Source organism: Pelobates fuscus, chromosome 10, assembly GCF_036172605.1.
Source record: "Pelobates fuscus isolate aPelFus1 chromosome 10, aPelFus1.pri, whole genome shotgun sequence".
Taxonomy (NCBI): Eukaryota; Metazoa; Chordata; class Amphibia; order Anura; family Pelobatidae; genus Pelobates; species Pelobates fuscus.
The window spans coordinates 150017828-150023827 of NC_086326.1; the positions used below are offsets into that span (position 1 = coordinate 150017828).

Genomic DNA, 6000 nt, shown 5'->3' on the forward strand with positions numbered 1-6000 from the left:
CTACCTGAGAACATCTGGTGAGAATATCTATTTAACTGGTAAATATACTGGCTTCATTTAATTAATTTAAATTAATTAAAATTTTCTAATAGCATGATATATGACTGGATAAATCACGATCAGATTTCGATATTTAGAAATCTTAGTTAACTAAGAAGTATATATTTATAACCATTCCATGCTGCAGATGGAATTAGGATAAGTGTGTATTTCTGTGACATATCACATGTTAGCATATCGTGACATTTATCCAGCTGTATTGATTTGCTATAAAATAAGATTAAATATCTGTTTAGGCAAATTAAAAAAATTCAGCTTGTAGAATTTGGTAGATTTCTTCTCATTGGATGGATCCAGGAAATGACTAATGACTGGTTTAAATGTTATTTTTATTTAAAATTACATAAGAATAGATCTTAAATACCTAGAAGAGGTCTAGCCAGCATTGAAAGGGTTATTCTGTCAGCTAAAGTTTTTACGACTTCACGCTGCACTCAGAGGAATTCCGTTCTCTGTGTGAAACTTTCACTTTGTCTCTGTGAAGCCCATCATAAATCTTCTTGACAATTAAGACTGTCTTAGCCGTTAGGAAATGTTTTTATATTACCATATTGTATTGCATACTCATGTTATATTGAATTTCCATTGATTATTATAACGCATGTTACTTATTATTATTATTTGAATATAAAAATAAATTGTATCTATTTTTATAACAAATTGTGATTTTCTTTATATGGAATACATTTCACTTATATGATAACGATCTTTGGGATCTGAGAATTGAAAATAGTGGGCAATTCTCAACTGTTTACTATTATTATCCCATAAATATCCCCACAATGTGTACAATTGACTCAGTCATTAAGGGGTTATATAAGAATGATTGCACTTTACACCTTGAATTTGAAATTGTGAATACATACTTTTACTTTTATCTGCTTTAAAAATATAATTTATTCCATAAAGCCTCACCTACCTTAATTTAAATGTCAGGAATGAGAACCAGCGTATACAGAAACACATTTCCCTGCAAGTCATTCATTCCACCTTTTTAAATGTCGGCAAATATCCTGAGAATGACAATTACCCCCCACCTTCCACACAGTAAAGGAAGCTTCATAGATCATACCATTCCTACAGTCAGGAATGGAGGGAGATGTGAATAGGGTCCCTGAACATTACATTAGCATTGCAGAGATTGTTAGAAAACATTTTAAAATTCCTTTATTTTAGAAACAATGTAACTGTACTTGCTGTATATGGGAGCTATGCTAGTGCGAGCCTTGTTTTCACATGATATCACTATTTTAATACACTGTACTGCTAGTAATGCCATCGGGCTTGCATATACATACAATCAGGGTATTTGGCCATTTTTTGTCCTAGCTACTGTATGGGAGAAAAAAAACGTGCATTTTTATTTTTACAAATATTTCAGACACAAATACTGCAAAAAAGGGATACTGTATATACTGTCTACTCTAGAGCATTTCACAAGAGGATGAACGAATAAATGGAGAGAAAAAAAACACCATAAATTTTCATGTTTGGACAGCAAACTATAGACACCATTGATATTTAACATATTTATATACTAGATATGTATTACATGTATCAAATATATGCTATGCTAAGATTCTTTAACCCAAACGCCTTGATTTAATTATTTTGGATACACTTTTCAAATGATCCCAATCTTTTAGAAAAACCTCTCAAATGATTTATCCACAGATTCAAAGTTTCTCTAACAGATTGCGATCATTTTAAAAGCATAATCAAAATAATTCAATCATGGCCAAATTGCTTGTAGTGAAGGTGATAAAACGGTACTGTCTTAAAGAACTTACCTTTTCTCCTATTGTTTCCTCTTCTCTCATCTTATCTACTTTGTCTTATGCATATTTCCTACACTTGACCTTATTTGACTAAATGAGGAGCTTCAGTCAGCACCATGTCCTGTGGGTCAAAGAAATGTTCCCACAATACTCACCCTCTTCCCTGTTCTCGCAATGCCTCCTTTCACTATTCCTGTAGACGAATTAATGGAATTCTGATCTGATCCATGCCACTTATGGTCCCCACCCACAGCTTCAATAAACTAAACGAACAGATGACGAATTGAAATTTGATTTTCGTTCATTCTTTTTCATTTCTATGCGTTAATTTGTCATTCTGACGAATGAACAAATAGCCTAAATTCCCGTCCGAATTTCAGACAAAAGCGAATGCCCAACACTACGCCTAGTATACCTAAGTCTCGGCTAGTGCTTGGGTCAATCTGCTACACTGCTATAAATACTAAAACATACTTTGGGATCTAGAACGACTGAGGGAAAGGAAATCCTTGGCGGCGACACTCGGATGGGCCACCACATTACGTTTGGAGGACTTCGGGATTGATTGAAATAGCTTTTGATTTCAGTAAATATGCTGCAAACACAGCAAATGACAATTTTCAGTTTTTTACAACCTATAAAGTGATTTGAAACTTACTGTGCGTAATAATTTGGAACAGTGCATTGTACGTATTTTTGTTTAACCCCTTAAGGACACATGACATTGTGACATGTCATGATTCCCTTTAATTCCAGAAGTTTGGTCCTTAAGGGGTTAAAAAAAATACTGTTATCATTAGGAGGGATGTTCAATAAAATTTGAATTGTGCTCTTAATAGTTGATAACATGAGAATTATGCTGACTGTTATTTACATCAATTATTTAGGTAAATGAGAAAAATATAATTTGCATAATAATTTGGAACAGGGTGTATGATGCCACAGAGTAGCAGGAAGAAGGAAAAATTAAATAACTAAACCAGGGCACAACAAAACCCAAGCAAAAAGTCGACTAAAGATTTCACCCTTGTGCATGGGATTTGTCAGCAGCAGTGGTTTTGGTGACTTTACTGTCCCTTTAAGAATTGCATTTTTCTCATTGAAAATTAAAATTTGTTAGTTTAAAAAGAAACGGTCTCCTAACTTTTTTCCTGGATCTCACATTTCAAACAAAGCAATACCAGATAGTCGAGAACTAAACAATATCTGCAAATCACAGTAGCTGCAATGAACAGTCTCTCCCTTTAACCTGGGAACAAAGCACAACAGAGTCTGTCTGGGGCATAATGAGTAACTAAACACTGCAAACTCTCACCACATTGAGCTGTATGGAGAGTTTCACAATAATTCAGTTCCCCTGCAGAGATCAGGAAGGTAGAGAAGCCTGGAAAAAAGAAAAGCCAAGATCTCTGACCCAGAAAGGAGCCTAATACCACCTACATGTTTATTACTAACCTGGGCCAGTATTCAAAAGACTATCCTGCAGGTGGCTCCTGACATACGGCTCTTCCCCTCGCTCAATCGCTGATATAATCAAAGGCGTCATGTGAATCCTTCCTGTATTTAACGGGACACATTATTAACAATTAGAACTTAAAGATCTTCCAAGCGATACACATTTATTATGATTACGATGAGTTAGGACCATATGTGAAGAAATGTCAATTTGTCCCAGATATGAATATGTTCTTATGAGAAAGATTTCCTCTAAATAGGGTGAGGTTTTCTTACCCAGAGAGCTGAGGGTCTGGTAATTCTCCATCATCACATCCCGGTAAAGCTCCTTCTCTTCATAATTTAAATAGTCCCACTCCTCCTCGGAGAAGTAAACGGCCACTTCCTCAAACTCACACTGATCCTAAATGAGAAATGTCATTGTTACAGATCATCAACCTACAACAGGATTAATTGGCCAGACATTAACTATAACTACTACAAATTATAGCCTTTAAAGTGAATCTCCAGTGCCAGGAATGCAATCTGTTTTCCTGGCACTGCAGGATTCCTCTCCCTCCCACCTCCCACTCCCCAGTTGCTAAAGGGGTGAAAACCCCTTCAGTGACTTACCTGAGGCAGCGACATGTCCCACGTCGCTGCCTGCTCCTCCCCCGCTGCTCCACCTTCTGCCTCTGTCGGCCGGTGGGCGAGACTGATCCCGCCCACTGGCCGAGGAGACCTAATGCGCATGCCCGGCAATGCCGCGCATGCGCATTAGCGCACCTCATAGGAAAGCATTGAAAAGGATTTTCAATGCTTTCCTATGGGGAATTGAGCGACGCTGGAGGTCCTCACACAGAGTGAGGAAGTCCAGCGACGCTCTAGCACAGATAATCTGTGCTAGAGACCAGGAAGTTTCCTCTGGTGGCTGTCTAGTAGACAGCCACTAGGGGAGGACGTAACCCTGCAAGGTAATTATTGCAGTTTATAAGAAACTGCAATAATTACAGTTGCAGGGTTAAGGGCAGTTGAAGTTGGCACCCAGACCACTCCAATGGGCAGAAGTGGTCTGGGTGCCTGGAGTGTCCCTTTAATAGTTTCAGATAATCTTTTCAAATGAAAATTACCATAGACTTCAATGGTGGATTCTGTAGATAAATAATTAAAAAAGATTTTCTAACAGATTGAGATCATTTGAAATATTTATCCAAAAAATTAATTGAGCTTGATATTCTCATATTGTAATTCACCACCTCATATAGATATAATAAATATCTTTCTCTCCCTCTACCATATCCTTGAGTTATACTTCCCTATCACAAAGACAGGAAGATGGGCTAAAACAATAGAAGTGTATTTTGTGAATATATCCCTTACCGGTCTGTTCAGCTGGTAGTCCATCTCTGAGACTTGATCCAGATCTCTCAATCACCTCCACCTTCTTCTAGGTTATTTTTTCCAGGGGTCACTGGATGACTTGCTTTCTCCAAACAATGGACTCCAATGCCGGCAGAGATTGGCAACCTTGTTTGGTCCCAGTGTGAGGGACATAAATCAAAGGAATTAACCTACTGGATATAAATATAGCGGTCAGGTATTCTCCATCATGAAATGAGTGTAAATATTTGGTTTTTGAGGTTTTTTTTTTTTCCCATTTTAAAAGCTACTCTGTTTAATTTGCAAAGACCCCCAACAGTAACATCACCTACTGGGGGTTCTGTAACCATCGGGGGCAAGGTAAGGTAGGTTTTTACATACCTGAACCTGTCCCTCGCAGACACCTCAATCCTCTTCCATCCAGTCTTCTTCAGCTCCTGGTGCTTCAACTGCCGACTTCAACACTGAGCTCTTGCGCATGCTCAAGAGTACAGCACTGAGGTCTATGGAGGATCCTGCGAGTCAATACGATTCTTCATATTAATAGCCTTTTACCCCCTACAGCCATCACTGGCTGCGGGAAATTACAAGGACAGAGCGTAAACCGGACCTTAGATGGCCGGACTAATACGCTAGAGACAGAGAATGGTCAAAGGGAAAGCCGAGGTCAAGGAAGCCAGAAAATACACAATACCGTTTACACAAGCCAAGTCAGGGAAACCAGAATTCAGAATAACCAGGGAAGAGCCAAGATCAAGATACCAGGAAATCAGATTCACAAAGATAAAGTGCAAAAGGGTAATAAGCGCTCTCTTCTCAAGGGTGAGCAGCAGTTCACCAACAAGGTGTTCCCTCTACCTTGTGATGAATGGACAGATAAAATAGAAAGGTGAATACAAAGATAAAGCACTCTCAGGAAACCAGGAACAGGAAACCACGACAGGGCAAGGTACTGGGGTGAGTTAGGGATTTAAATATCCCTCTCTATGCTCTGATTGGTCAGAGGGCGACCTCTGACACCAAAACGTGCGTGTGCGTTCACGTCGTGACGTCACGCACACGTTAGTATAATTTTCGGGGGCGGAGCTAGAGATGGACGCGACCATGAGGTCAGCGCCATCTTTGATTTGGGCATGACGCCCGGCGACCGCAACAGCTATGCTCTGCATACTCCCTTAGCTAATAACTGCTAAGCTCTTTTAAGAGCTTGTTGCTGTCTTGCTCTCGGAAGGAGTCTACGGTGGTTATGGTGTCAGCTGAAGTGCTGGAAGCCCTTCAGGAAGCGCTAGGAGCATCCTTCAACGGAGGTACCCAGTCGCGTGTGCCAAGTGATCGTTACACACCCATC

The 6000-nt window shown here is 39.2% G+C and overlaps 1 pseudogene; it reads right to left on the reverse strand.

Annotated features, from left to right (window-relative positions):
* The window catches only part of LOC134575287 (zinc finger protein 850-like), a 203237-nt pseudogene extending 198348 nt beyond the window's left edge, over positions 1-4889 (reverse strand).
* Between the last annotated feature and the right edge of the window lie 1111 nt (positions 4890-6000).